The sequence below is a fragment of the Protopterus annectens genome, chromosome 17.part0 (genome assembly GCF_019279795.1).
Source record: "Protopterus annectens isolate FY-2018-M chromosome 17.part0, PAN1.0, whole genome shotgun sequence".
Classification (NCBI taxonomy): Eukaryota; Metazoa; Chordata; order Ceratodontiformes; family Protopteridae; genus Protopterus; species Protopterus annectens.
The window spans coordinates 771,278,491-771,294,809 of NC_056751.1; the positions used below are offsets into that span (position 1 = coordinate 771,278,491).

At 39.1% G+C, this 16,319-nt stretch overlaps 1 protein-coding gene across 1 annotated transcript in view; it reads left to right on the plus strand.

Annotated features, from left to right (window-relative positions):
- Window positions 1-16,319, plus strand: part of LOC122791315 (synaptotagmin-1-like) — a 1,919,109-nt gene that overhangs the window by 809,321 nt on the left and 1,093,469 nt on the right. The gene's annotated exons all lie outside the window — the stretch shown is intronic.

A 16,319-nucleotide genomic window follows, 5' to 3' on the forward strand; every position in this document is an offset into this window, starting at 1 on the left:
TCCTCCCAGGCCACCATACATTGTACCCCTTGGACAAACACCAGAAGCTCTGTCAACCATGTCCTCCCAGGCCACCATACATTGTACCCCTTGGACAAACACCAGAAGCTCTGTCAACCATGTCCTCCCAGGCCACCATACATTGTACCCCTTGGACAAACACCAGAGGCTCTGTCAACCATGTCCTCCCAGGCCACCATACATTGTACCCCTTGGACAAACACCAGAAGCTCTGTCAACCATGTCCTCCCAGGCCACCATACATTGTACCCCTTGGACAAACACCAGAAGCTCTGTCAACCATGTCCTCCCAGGCCACCATACATTGTACCCCTTGGACAAACACCAGAAGCTCTGTCAACCATGTCCTCCCAGGCCACCATACATTGTACCCCTTGGACAAACACCAGAAGCTCTGTCAACCATGTCCTCCCAGGCCACCATACATTGTACCCCTTGGACAAACACCAGAAGCTCTGTCAACCATGTCCTCCCAGGCCACCATACATTGTACCCCTTGGACAAACACCAGAAGCTCTGTCAACCATGTCCTCCCAGGCCACCATACATTGTACCCCTTGGACAAACACCAGAAGCTCTGTCAACCATGTCCTCCCAGGCCACCATACATTGTACCCCTTGGACAAACACCAGAAGCTCTGTCAACCATGTCCTCCCAGGCCACCATACATTGTACCCCTTGGACAAACACCAGAAGCTAAGCCAGTTGTTAAAATCAATCATTTTCTGTTGGTAATGTGGCATCATCCTTGGAGAAGGTAGGATGCTGCTCAGTGCTAGGCTCATACCTGCTGGTATCTTGGCATCATCCTTGGAGAAGGTAGTGTGGTGCTCAGTGCTGGGCTTGTACCTGTTGGTATTGTGACATCATCTTTGGAGGAGGTAGTGTGCTGCTTAGTGCTAGGCTCATACCTGTTGATATTGTGACATCATCCTTGGAGAAGGTAGTGTGCTGCTCAGTGCTAGGCTCATACCTGCCTGAAACACATAATAAGTGAGCTTGATCATGTCTTGGTTCATCTAGTCAAGGGAGGTACATCTCAGGTCATTAACACCAACATGGACTATGACAGAATCATACTGGTACCTGTGTTTTAATGACCTGAGTGCCAATGTGACTTGACAGATCCTAGCCCAGGAAAGGCAGATAACCATGACTCTCGCCTTACTTGCTCTAGTGAGGAGAACATTGGTGTGCATCATTATAGAATTCCAATGACCAGGACATTTGGCTGTGCGCTGGTTTGCCTTAAGTGCTTAGCAGTGGAGGCATTGGATACAGTGTTGTTATATGTAGCTGTAGGTGGTGCTTTACTGGAGTGTTCACATGATGGCTGAGGACCTATTTTTGATTGTACCTTGCAGGAGGTCTTAGTGTTTTAGGAAGGTTACCTGTAAGTGCCTCAGGATAAGTAGTTTTATGTGAAGGGTCTTTACCCTGTGCAGTAGGTGTGGTGCAAGTGTCACTAACAATGTCTATAGGATTAGTTTTAGTTGTATGAGACAGTTTGGCCTCCATTGTTAAAGTGTATTTGCACTTCTTGCATACTTTATCTATTTTCAGTGTACATGAGGCAATTGCTTCAATGCTTCAGAATACCCATCTGAACCAGACTGGCCACAGGGAGTTTCAAGAAGTGCATCTCCATGGCTATGGCTCTACTAAGGAGGAGTCAGGGGAATTAAATCAATGACATAAGGATCTTGATGAGCAACACTAAGCTGTGCACAAACTAGATGCTCTAGTAGTTAAAAAATGTGTCTGGACAGTAATGGTATTTTAAAGGAAACTTACACTATGAGAGATCAGCATCCACACAGATTACAAGGCAGAATTACGCTGCAAGATATCGGCATCTGTACAAATCACTGTTAGGCGCTTATGTGCAGAGAGCAGCAGTTCTCACTAAAGACTGTAAAAAAGGTTAAAAAGTTCAGATATTCAACACAGAAACACTCAGTTAATGCAGCTGTGACAAAACAATGTGAAAAGCAAGTGCCAAAACAGTGGATACAGTAATGTCTTATCGTAGGCTATGAGCCAAGTGTTGTGTAACTGCGACACTTAAATAGCAGAGTAAATTCATAAAAAACACAAACAAGGCCCTGTGGCCAATCAAACAGCACACCTTTCTTTCCTTTGCACAATCCCTGGGCTAAAAAAATACTTGGGTCCCCTCTACTCTCACTAAAGGGGAACCAAGAAAGTTCTAACTAAAGACTCTAAAACTGGTAAAAAAAAAGTACAGATATTCAAAACAGAATCTCTCAGTTACTACAGTTTTGATAAAAACACAATGATTAACAGATCTAGGTCTAAATATTAATTTTGGGAAAAAGACTATAATATTCACAATGAAAGAGTAAATATCTGTAACACCTAAGGACGTATATTCAGTATAAACATAAATAAACCCATTTCCAAAACACAAGCAAGTTTATCAATATGTCCTAGAAGCTATAACATCCAAATAAAAGAAGCCAGGTCAGCTCTGGAAAAAGGACTTATTTCTCCTACCCTAGAATGTGTCATATCTTTATTGGTGCTCAATCACAGAATAAATGATACCCCTAAATATGAGCAAATACCTATTCATACCTTACATCTCCTGACTCTCCCTTCTTCAGTCACTTCCTTACTTCTATCAATTTCTCCCCCTGGTTTTCTCTCTATAAATAACATAATCCTGCTTTTTTCTGACTTCATTATTACAATTCCTGTTTGTAATTATATTAACTTACCTTTAATTTCTCTATAAACTGGATACAATTTCTCTAACTATTAAATCATTGTTATATAATTGGTATCTATTTTAACCAATGTTTTCATATTATGCCTAATTTGGTATAACTATTTTAACTGTAGTTTTTTTGTATTATTTTTACAGACTGTAAACTCATTGTTCATAAAATGTTTTGTAATGCTTTGGAGCATTTCTCCCTGGGCCTCTCCTGAAAATGGGCTCCTACCCAGTCAGACTTTTGCAGTAATGAAAGGCCAATAATTAAATTAATAAAACTGCCAGCACATCTTGGAACTTTTTAAGCAAACATAAAAAATAAGTAATAAAATACTGTAGTTTGTCATTGATGTTTTTTCATGAACGCAGCATTCCCATCTGGAAACAAACTGATTTCTAGCCCTGTCTAAATTGTAAAATATGAGTCATATACAACTGCAAATCTCTGCATAGCTCCTTAAAACTAAAAAACGTCAACAAGATCATTCATGTCCGGTAGTCACTTTCTGCAATTTTATAGCCCATATTGTTACATAACAAGCTTTCCTGACACCAGCCTTTATTTGTAAATTGTTTGTCCAGATGAACAAACCAGAAAACATGCTGTATTTTAACCTTTTGTGTTGTTATGTGAAATGCCTTAATATTCAGTAAAGGTTTACAGGAATTTGTCAGTAAAACTTATTTTACATCCCTGGCATTTTTCGAAAACAAATCCTTTCTCTGTAATTTAAAATGAGCTTTAGACGTGACTATATTCTTGCCTGAATGGCAAGAAAACAATCTGTTGTACTTCCCTTCTACATGCAGTTTAAGGGAGTGTGTGTGTGTGTGTGTGTGTGTGTGTGTGTGTGTGTGTGTGTGTGTGTGTGTGTGTGTGTGTGTGTGTGTGTGTGCGTGTGTGTGTGTGTGTGTGTGTGTATGTCCAACAGTGTGTGTGTGTGTGTGTGTGTGTGTGTGTGTGTGTGTGTGTGTGTGTGTGTGTGTGTGTGTGTGTGTGTGTGTGCGTGCATGGTGTCGTTTATGCACAAACATGATTTGTTTTTCTTGCAGAACGGTCTACACTATTCCTCTCAAACTGTTATTGCAACAAATCTGGACAAAGCCTAAAATAATGGGGGACAGAGGCCCAAAAATAGGGATAGATTTTAAGTATTGCTCTTATAAACTTAGAAAGTTCCTAGAACACTTTAGATTTATGTTAGCATACATTTTCTGAAGGATGTGAAGTCTGGCATTCAAATGCATGTCATTATTTAGTGACTTCAGTCCTCAGTGATTTGACAGAAATCTAGAATTTTATGAGGAACAGACTAAAAATATGACGCAAAAATCTGGACATTCTGTGAAAATCTAGACAGTTAAGATATATGTTTGCTTGCAATATGGTATACATTTAAATGCCACGTTACACTAATACTCATGTTAAAAGATTATTTTTGTTTACCTCATAATCTTCTAATCGTTGTTTACTTTGCATATATGCAAGCTGCAGGTTTTAAATTCTGCTGATTGTAGTGACTGAATGCATTACTACTACTGGATTCAGTAAATGAATAGAATTTCTGTGAAATGGAAGCCCATTTAGGAAAAGACATACATGCAACAATGCTGTTTGGTATCTTTAAATTTACCAGCACTTTTACAGAGCAAGAAAATAGCAGATAATCACCATCGCTATCCTTTCAAGAAGAAAATGATGTTTATTAAATGCAATTCCAGATTGTACTGCCATACAACCTGAACTGAACCATTTACACTGTTATACATTGTTTTCCTTCTTTTTTTAATTTCTCCAAGTCTTTTGGGTTTCTAATACCATGACGGGAATGGACCCCATTCCTAAGTCAAAGTATGATTAAAGTTCATGAAATTAGTATTGTTTCACTCTTTGATGTTAGCAAGAAGTATTCTTTGTAGCACCTGCAATGTGCCCAGCAGTGACTGCTTCTGCAATTCATACAAAGTTACATGGATTGGTAGCATATCTAAATATGATTGTAGATTCTTTTTTCTAAGACCCGTTGCTCTTACTACTATTGGAAATGTCTAGGTATCTTTCTTCCACATTGCTATCGTTTCTGCCTACAAATCCTGGTACTTTGTCACATTGTGTCTCTTTGTACATAAGATACTGTAGTCACTTGGTATAGCAATTTCAATGACCAATGCTACTTTTGTCTTCTTTTCATAGACCACTATATCTGGTTTTCTCGCATCTATCATTTGAACTGCTGGTAATGGGTGATCCCATGTGATGTAAACGTCATCATTTTCTATGATGCTTTGTGGCTCATGTTTCCAGTGGTTTTCAGCCACTTCAATATCATAATGTTTGCACAATCCTCAGTGCAACAGTCTCGCCACATTATTACACCTTTCAGTATACAGTCCTTCTGCCATTAGTATGTCACAACCAGCAACAAGATGTGTGACTGTTTCAAATTCTGTTTCACAAAACGTACATTTGTCTGTTTTACCTACATTTTTAATGGACTTTGTAAACCAATGTGCACGTAGTCCGCTATCTTGGGCCACCAATATCAACCTTTCATCTTTTGGTTTAAATTCACCTCTCCTTAACCATTCCTGTGTTTGATACTGATCAACATGAGGTTGTTCCCAGAGTTTTCTATACTAGCAAATATATTTATGCATTTTCCGCATTTCTTGGCTTCTCATCTGGTCCTTCACCTTATATTCTTTCTTTCGTTTTTTTGGCACATTCAGTTGCTGCCTGGTTTTTATGTACTAGTGGTTTGATTTCCATTCCTGCTTGACGCTGATATGCTTCTGCTAGGTTAAGCAGGGAAGTCATCTTGGATTTATTATCCTCATGTTTCAAAACTTTCACTACATTTTGGTCTCATGAGGTCAGGAGAATGTGTGAAGTCCCACGATTGCAGAGCTATACATGTAATCAATTTCAAGGAGGCCCATACCTCCTTCGGAATGGGGAATATATAATCTTAGTACACACTGACTTTTATAAATCATTTGATGAGCATGAAGCATCTTTCTTGTTTTCCTATCTAATCTATCCAACACCTTTTGGGGCCAGTCAGTAACTCCAAAACTGTAAGTTAGGACAGGAAGAGCAAATTGGTATACAGACTGGACTTTTTCCTAGATGAAGTGCTGTTTTCAGTATTAATTAAATCTTCTAAAATATTCCTTATTAAGTTTTACTCACATTTGTTCATGTTTTATTGTTGCTCTTTCATCAATTTCCAGATATTTATACACTCCCTCTTGCTCAATTCTTTTATATCCCTTTCTTGTCCCAAACTGATGTTTTCTTGGTGCTGCAGTTTTCCTGCCTTAAATGTTGCTTTTGCACATTTATCAAGACCAAATGACATTCTTGTATCATCTGAAAAAGTTTTGACCACTTACATTTGTGCTTTCAGTTTCTCATCGGATGAAATATACAGTTTTAAATCATCTACAAAAAGAAGATGAGAGGTCTTTATACTTTGTTGTTTTCTGGGAGCCAACTTGCAGCCATGACCTAATCTATTAAGTATCCAACAAGAACAAAGACGACGGTAGAGTAATGGTAGATAATCCAAGTACAAATGAAGACAAACCAGTACAAACATATAAAATTTAATGGAAGTAACAAAAAGTAAAGCTTTCAGGTAAAACAACCCTTTTTCAATGCAATATAAAAACAAACTGCATAATGCACTCTTATATCTAGTGCTTAACCATCAATCAACAAACCTTCAATAAGATACAGCCACATCATAACTAATTAACAACTTAAAAAAATCCTACTAATCCTAGATAAAAGCTATAACATCCTGTCTTTTAAAACAGGCTTTAATGTAACCATTTTATTTATACCAGGATATATATCAGATTTTAAAAGGGTAATCCACTCATATTCCTTGAGTTCCAGTTTATTAATATCACTGCCCCGTTATAGTTTTTTAACTGTTTGTTTGTGTCTTTCGGCTTTTCCCAGTTAGGGGTCGCCACAGCAGAACTCCGGTCCGCTAATGATTGGCAGTAGATTTTATGTGCTGGCTTGCCGGGCCTAACGCGCAACCTTCAACGAAGGAACGCCCATTCATGCATGTCACCACACAGAAGACGCTCTAACTGAGAATCGAACGGGCAACGTCTAACTGTGAGGTGACAATGCTATCGCAGCACCACCACCACAGTACATAGTTTTTTTAACTGTATAAGAGTGTATTATGCAGTTTGTTTTTATATTGCATTGAAAAAGGGTTGTTTTACCTGAAAGCTTTGCTTTTTGTTACTTCCATTAAATTTTATACATTTGTACTGGTTTGTCTTCATTTCTAATCTATTAAGTAGGCAGCTTAATGGGTTAAGGGCAAGGCAAAAAAGGAGAGGTGACAGAGAGTCTCCTTGAATATAGCCCTTTGAATTTTTAACCTTGTAATAATAATTTGTCCTTTATTATGGCTTAATTACAATGTGGTTTACCACTGTTTCATGGTCGCTGTAAAGTAATTGATCAGTGTAGGGTGTATCCTATATATTTTTAAGCACTCTTTTATCCATGAATGTGGGATACTATCAAATGCTTTTGTAGTCTATCCATGCCACACATAGATTCTTCCCCTTTTTACAGTTCTCCACTATGACGTTACTTAACAACAAATGATCCCTTGTTCCATAGGACTTTTTTTATTCTCCTTTTGTTCTATTGCCATAATTGAATTTTCTTCTAGGTGACTATAAAGTGTCAGCATCGATACCAGTGTATATTTTATATGTTATTGGAAGGCAAGTTACGGGTCTACAGTTTTTAGGATAGCTTCACTCTTAAGTAGGCGAATTATATTTCCTGTTGTTAACCAAGTTGGTGTCTGTTCTGGGTGCGCATATAACTAGTTCTTACTCATAGCTAAATCTTTGTACAAAGATGTTAATACTTTTAGCCAGAAGTTAGGTACTGCATCTGGGCCTGAGGTTTTCCAGTTATGAACTTTTCTTAACTTTGTTTCACTCTCTCTGCCTGTTATTTCATCCCATTTCATATCAAATACATTTGAACTTCTTATTCTTTCTTTTATTTCTTCTATCCATTTATTATCTTTTTCTCTCTGTATAGGTAAGTAAGTGGAAGCCACGGTGGTGCAGCAGTAGCGTTGTCGCCTCACAGCAAGAGGTACTCCCGTTCGATTCTCGGCTGGAGCACCTTCTGTGTGGAGTCTGCATGCCCTCTCCGCGGTCGAGTGGTGTTCGAAAGACATGTGTGAATGGGCGTGCCTTTGTTGAAGGTTGGGCATTGGGCTGGCACCTCGGCACCGTAAAAATCGACTGCCAATCATTAGCGGACCGGAGTTCCACTGTGGCGACCCCTAAACAGGAAAAGCCAAGAGAAAAACAACAACACAGGTAAGTAAGTAGAAATGGAAATACCATTTAGATATACACACATTAAAATATTGCACATTCCAAATTCATGGAAGCCATAAAATTTTGTATTGCATCAGTAGGCCAGATTACTAAATAGTGTAATGCATTCCTAAATGCAAGGAAGAATCCTTAGTGAGAATGCTACTTAATAACTATGTAGGTGTTTAGATATCTGGTATGCAAAGATGCTGTTTGCTATCAAAATGTCAACAATGTTTCAACAAGAGATTACTTACATGGATGAAAATGTCATAAAATGACAACATCATACAGACACATGTACCACACATTCAAAATACCAACTGTTCGATGTCGATATTGTTGACAATTTCGAAATGTACATTGACTTCTGGTGAATTTCTACTTTCGTTTTGCAGGGGGCAAGCCACCCTGCACACTCCCTGTTATTATATATTAGAACTCCGAGATCATACTACAGTGAGGAATAGTGCAAAGTTCCCGATCCCCACTGTAGTGCGATCTCCAATCAAAATGTTGATCTCACAACACCAGATGCACACTAGCTTTTGCTCTTGCAGGCGCGGCATATTTCAAATCACCAGTATGATAACTTTGAAAAGTGCCTTTGGGTAATCAAAGTTAACATAATGGCATTTGAGATTTTGATTGTAAACCCAAAGATGCTTGTTTCAGAGTGTACTGAAGGATAACAACTTTAGATTTAGCCACTCTGTAGACAGTTCAGTTTGATAGTCTTCCTTAAGAAGATTATGCAAGTCTAATACAGTGTGTGTGTGTGTGTGTGTGTGTGTGTGTGTGTGTGTGTGTGTATGTTCATAGGTTCATAGGCAAGCAGTAGACTAGCTGCCCTTGTGGGTTATTCTAAGCCTAGCTAATTTCCCTTCCAAAGGTGAGAATCAAACCTTGCAGCTTGGGTCTATGAGGTAAACACATTAACTGTTACTCCAACCCCTAACCAAACATAGGTCCATGGCTAAATACTAGGCTGGCTGCCTTTCCAGGCCATTTTAAGCCTAGCCAATTTCCCAAAGGTGAGAATCAAACCCCATTACTTTGTATCTGTAAGGTAAATACCTTAGCCATTATGCTAACCCTCACCCCAATGTGTGCGTGTGTGTGTGTGTATGTGTGTGTGTGTGTGTGTGTGTGTGTGTGTGTGTGTGAGGTGATATGGTTCTCATGACTGGCCAGTTAGGGAAGTAGTCTTAGGGTTTAATGTAGATGTCCACACTGTTAAGGTCCTCAGTGATAGCTGCTGCAGGGGAAACATGGACATCATGTATTTCTCCTGACTTGGAGACAACAAGGGTCCACATGGGAACACAAATGAACCTCAGGCAAGGGGTGTAAATTCAGACCCTCAGGCCAGGGGCACATATTCCTCCATGATTGTCTGAATTATACCCCACCCTCTAGATTGTTTCTTTATCAGGTGCAGACAAGTTCCCTACATTTGAAAATGAATGGGTTTGAGACCTAAGGGCCGTGAGCTTAGTTGTTTCTGAACAAGGAGAAACAATATAGGAAAGAATTGCAGCCAAAAAGAATACTACAAGTACAGGAGTATTGTTTACTGGGGTAAGCAAGATTTCTGATCAAGCTAGGACAGTAGTTATTAAAGCTTATGTTGCTATTATTTAATAAGACAGTGCTTTAAGAAAATAACCCATACACACACACACACACACACACACACACACACACTGTATACACACACACACTCTCACACAAACACACACACACACACACACACACACACACACACACACACACACACACACACACACAATATATCCTGAAGGCTACTTTCACTGGCCTGAGACTATAATGCCCATGCTTCCTGGTGTGCCTTTTTGTACAACCCCCTGCTTGTACAGCAGCAGATGAATGTCAGAAACCAATCTCACCCTCCCACAGGATGGGTTAACCAATGCAAGCCAGTTATTCCTTCCCTCCGTCCCCTGCCCAGATCTTTCAGTGTCTGAACTGACCTTCAAACTCAGGCTGTCTGGGTTGCAGTCAGGGCTGTGTCCCACTACACCACATAGCCAGGGCTGTTAGTTTATAATTATCTTTCTGTGTTAGAAACCTTCCATCTTTAATATTATTCAAATAATCCGTTAATGGTTATCTAACCTCCTTAGCTTGAGCATTACCTTTACACTTAACCTACAATAATAAATATTGCAGTACATTATATTCCTGCTATAATGCTGCTGCTAACCACTTCTAATTCCCTTACTAAACTTATTTTTGCAAGCATCTATGACAAACGGGGGGATATGTACTTTAATTCCCATGCCACTGTCATCAATATTAAAGAGGGGACAGAGCCAGACATATGAGTCACAAATCTCACTACTTGTTACTGTTTGATTAAAAGGGCAATTGACCTTAAGGCCCCATCACATCCATATGAGCTTAACAATACATAGTAATAGATCAGAGGTATAATCATTGGCTTCCAGGGTCTTTACCCACCTCAGACTAAACCCAATGTCTTACAATGAAAACTTATACAATAATTAAAACATGACCAGCATTATTTTGGATATGCAGACACACAGACACACACACGCACACACACACACACACACACACACACACACACACACACACACACACACACACACACACACAGACACACACACAAACACTCACACACATACACAAACATACACACCACACACACACACACACACACACACACACACACACACACACACACACACACACACACACACACACACACCCTCACTATCAACATATAATAAAAGCTAATAATGCAAGAACATATATTGCTGTTTACCTTTAAAATAAACCAACCTTTAAATATTCAAAAGATAAGAAATAGCTCTAAGCAGTCATCTTTCAATGATAGGATGTGAAATAACTATGGATACGTGTAAGAATGTATAATCCCTTAAAAATAAATAAATCATCAGCCATTAAATCTTAATAACAAAATTCTTTACCTACGACAAATAAAATACAAATGAAATAAAACATTACACTGTGAAGTAAGTATAAGAATGTAAAATGAAACAAATTAAAAGAGATAATTTTTGGGAAAAGTGCTAGCATCTAAACTAAAAAAAAATTGCTTCTGGATAAAATGTATACTGCCTTTGGCTTCTAACACCAAAACTGAACTTGTATTGTCTTTACAGAGAGTATAGCTTAACCTCTGTCTCCAATATCCTCGAACAATTAAAATCAGTAAATCCAACAGTTTCCGTAATTGTTTATGTTTTGAATATGACTCATTTCCTCCAAATGTAAGTCACCAACTTTCTTGGGTGGCATAAGCCAGGGAACCTTGTTGGCTAGGCTTACTTAGGCCCTTGGGCCAGTAGCCTACCTATGAACCTATGAACCTATGAACAGAATTTCTTGTGGCTTTAGTATAAATTTATAACATGGCTTCATGTTTCCCACAGATACACTGCCGGGGGGAAGTCCCAACAAGACAGTGCCCATATAAGGCATCACTATCATGCCATTATGTGGCCCAGTGCAACAGCTTTCAAGAAGCATTACATTTTGTGACAGTGCACACAGCCAAGAAGCAATTAACATTCCTTCTTAAAATGTAATACATGTTTACAATGGCAAATGCAGTTATTTACCATTTTATACATTTTCTTTCACTTATAACATTTTACTAAAAAGAAAGTACAGTGTGCATTATTTTACTCTATCTTTTAAACAATTATTGTTACATCTCCAATATAGCTAGTACACCTTCATACATTTTCCTTTTGAAAATAAAAAAGTGGTATTTTCCTAATTTATTACATTGTTCCTCACAATCTATAAAACAATTCAAATCTCCTAGAGAAGTCTGCTTTGCAACAACAACTTTTGTGTCAAAACTTTTCTTAGATGGGTTTATAGGTGAATACTAGCTTCATGATCACTATGACCTTTGTAAGCCTAGCCATGCAACCCAAATGTGTCCCACAAGGTATTGTAGCTTAGGCATTTATATAGGTAGTGTACATTAGTTAGAACATGATTTACTGACTGCGTCTGTCCATCAGAGATATAGGCGCCAGACTAGGGGTGAATTTCCAATTTTTCATCCACTGGTCCACATTATTCTTGAGTAGGGCTGGGAGGGACTCTGTTTTATGTGGATATGAAGCCTATTCCAGACAATGGGAATTCTCTGAGATAAATATCTGTCTCTCGAACACATCCTATTTATGTAGCATGAAACAAATTAATCCTTAGATCTAGCTGTTTTGATGCTGTTTGTTTTGCAGATGTGCAAAAAGTCCATCAAAGTAGGATTCAAGAATGTCTTGTGTTCTTGGCATACATCCCCTCTCAGCAATCTGCAAGAGACCAAGTAAAGAGATAAAGCTTTGTGTGTTCTTGGCATACATCCCCTCTCAGCAATCTGCAAGAGACCAAGTAAAGAGATAAAGCTTTGTGTGTTCTTGGCATACATCCCCTCTCAGCAATCTGCAAGAGACCAAGTAAAGAGATAAAGCTTTGTGTGCTCTTGGCATACATCCCCTCTCAGCAATCTGCAAGAGACCAAGTAAAGAGATAAAGCTTTGAGGCAATCTTCATAGGAGGCTGTGTTTATGGCCTTTATTCATTTTGTAAGGAACCTTTGCAGATGTTCCAGTTGTTGCATGAGTCTGCACAGGTGCATATCCAAGGAGGCATTCATTATGCTTAATGGTGTGTCTGATGAGTACCGCTGCCTTCAAGTTTCCTGTGTCTTCGTTGATCATTTCCATGATAATTCATAACATTTCTTTGCTTATAAGACTAGTCAGACTAATGGGTCTGTAGTTTCTGTGATCTGTTGATGGTCCACCCTTATGAAGGTATGACTGTTACAATCCTCCAGTCTCCTGGCTCAAAGTCTTTTCTGAGAATACAGTTAAATAGTGACTCCAGTGGCCTTGATGGGTCATATTTTAGCTATTCAGGAGGCATCCCAGGATATTATGTGGACCCACTTAGGTTGTGTTATTTTTCTTAGTGAGTGCAGCCAGGACCTGTTCCTTATTTATAGCTGAACTGGTTAAGCTTAAAGGTATTTCTTGGAAGATTGCTGAGGGTGAATGGGAGGTAAAGCTGAAGCTGAATATGTCAGCAAACAGATTCACTGCATTGCCTGACTTAATGAATGTGGCACCATTAACCACCAGTTCAACACACTGTTGTTTGCTACCTTTGAGGTTTCTGACATACCTGTAGAAGGTCTTGTCTTGCCTGGGAATATATCTTGACCTCAAAATTGGCTTTATTGGGCTTAAATAGTCCTCTTAGCTGCCTGTTTAGTTTTGCCTGTTTAGTTTTATGAGAACGTTTTTATCTTTATGGGAGTTACACTTCCTGATTTTAGCCATGATTTTTTTCTGTTTTTGCATAACTTGTTTAAATTAGGACCCCACAAAGATTAGTTTGCTTTTAGAGTTAGTTCTGGGCTTGCTTCTGGTAGGTACAGAAGCCATTATGCATGATGTGGCTGTACCGGGTTTCTGTGAACAATTCTGCATAGCAGGTCGGTGTGTCCTGTGTGTTTGGAGGAGCACTGGATTTTGAGAAACCATCACTTAATAAAAGGTAGTTTGCTTTGGAATAGTTCCTAACTGTTATAGGGTTTACTGGGGTTACTGAATTGATTTTTATTATAAAGGAGACAAGTGTGTGATTAGACTTTACTAGGGAACATGACATGGGGGTGCAGCAATCCCCCATATTTCTGAGTACCAGGTCCAGTATGTAAGAACGTCTAGTGAGCGCATGCACTATCTGGTCAAGGGTGCCTGTGTTTACAGTGTCCAAGAATCTCTGAGACCTACAAATGTGAGGCTGTATAGGATTTCCAGTCTATAGAGGGGAAGTTAAAGTCCCCCATGAGTAGGGTGTTTGGTCAAATAGTGAGGGTCTCCAGTAGGTCTAAGTATATAGAGGGGAAGGTAAAAGTCCGCCATGTGTAGGGTGTTTGGTCGAATGGTGGGGGGTCTCCAGTAGGTCTAAGTATGAATTACGGGTTTTCAGGGGCATAGAGGATGACCTATAGCTTACTAGGGTATGGTATGGGGCTTTCTCTATGGTCAATTGCATGTAGAGAAACTCCTGCACATCATACTAACTGACCTAGAGGTGTGGTTGTTATTTATGCAGATTGAGACTTCCCCACCTTTAGTCTCTGTCTGTGTAGCTGATGGTCTAAATGAGTGGAAGGCACTAAAACCTTGCACTGCTGGGATACATTTTGCAGCTTTAAACCATGTCTCAATAACTGCACAGGCATCTGCATTTCCACAATGAGGACAGCCTGGAGGGAACAAGTGCAGAGCGTCTTTGGCAAAGCCATGTGGTTTGTTGACCATGTCCCTCGACACTAACAAATATTGTATCCTCCTAGAATGACACCGGAAACTAAGACAATTATTAAAGTCAATCATCTCTTTTCATATGATGGTGGCATCATCACTGGTGAGGGTAATATGCTGCTCAGTGCTAGATACATAATAGCCTGCAAGATCAGTAATGTCTCTCTTTATGTAGTGCAGGCAGTTACATCTCAGGTCATTTACACCTACATGCACTATGATTGAGTCATGCTGGTACCTGTGGTGAAGTGACTTCAGTGGGTGCATAACTTGGTGGATCCTGGCTGCAGGGATGCAATTAACCATTATCTTCTCCTTCTTCAGCCTGGCGAGTGGGGCATCAGTGAGTCATACAATGGAGTCCCGTCTGCCCACAGTTCTGGGCAGTCTGATTTCCTTATTTCAGTATTGGAGACTCCAATGAGTATGGATGAATGTGAGGTGTTAGGTATTGCTTTTTATGAATGATTCTGAGTGTGTGATTTTGGCAACAAGTTTTATATAATGTGTGCTTGTACAAGAAAGTTGCACCTCCAGTGACATTGGGTATGTAGATCTCTGGCACACTGTACCTGTTTCTTTAAGGAATAAATAGTTATCAGTGTACATGACAATACACTGTCTCAAGATACCTATATCCAGCAAACTTGCTACACAGAAATTGGGATATTGCATGTTGTCATGTCCTATAATTGGTGGGCTACAGGGGTGTGGAATACAAGGGGTTAACACAGGGGTACTAAAGGTGTTTTTTGGGGGGATTAGGGACTAGATTAGGCTATATAGCAGTAAATTTTAATAGCAGTGCTATGCAACATGCAAACATATATATGTTTATATGCATATATGCAGTATATGCAACATACAACATGCAAACATATATATGTTTATATGCAGTATATGCAGTATATGCAACATGCAACATGCAACATGCAGACTAGCTTCTCTAAGCTCATTCATATGCAAGGCAGTTCCTCTGCAATCACCGAGTTACAAGGTACAGTTTTACGGGTATTTTATACAGAAAATTTGCTTTCTAGATGTTTGTGTCTATCCACGGCCCTGCTGACTGCTGATACACAAAGAACAGCTCCACAACGAATTTATAAAGGCACTGAAAATACAAGTAATCTGACTACAGAGCCCTCTGGCCAATAAAACGACTACACTTAGAACCCTTATGTTTATTTCCCAATTAAGATAGATCAAGCAATCACCTACTGCCACTACTTGTATAATCCCAGTCCTCCCGATGTAAAAGGACACAAAAAGATTGCTACAAGTGTAACGCTACAACAATAACCTTAACAACTATCTAGGAAATATGGGTCTATATTACATGATCAAACTTTCAAAAGTTCGACGGTCATATGATCGACACTATATGATCAAATTTTTGAAAGTTCGAACGTTTTAACTGAGATCTCTGTACAGCACAGAATGGGAAGATTTCCCTTTTCTGCACTGTAGTATGATCTTGGAGTTGGTACATTTAAAGAGTGGGCGGTGTGGGGGTGCAGGGATCCTTGCCCCCTGCTTAAAACATTCAGGTAGGTTATTTGTTTAGTTTTTTTTTTATAAAATTTTTGAACTTTTAAAAGTTTGATCATATGGTGTCAACCATATGACAGTGAAACTTTTGAAAGTTCGATTATCTGATATAGAACTAGAAAATACTTATGTGACTTCAAGGCAAAAAAACCTACAGGAAGAACAGTGAGAGGAAATGGATTTTTTCAAGTAAATTAATAGTTCAGTGCACAAATAATTCAAGCAAACAGTAGCAATCCGATTAAATAAATTGAAGAAG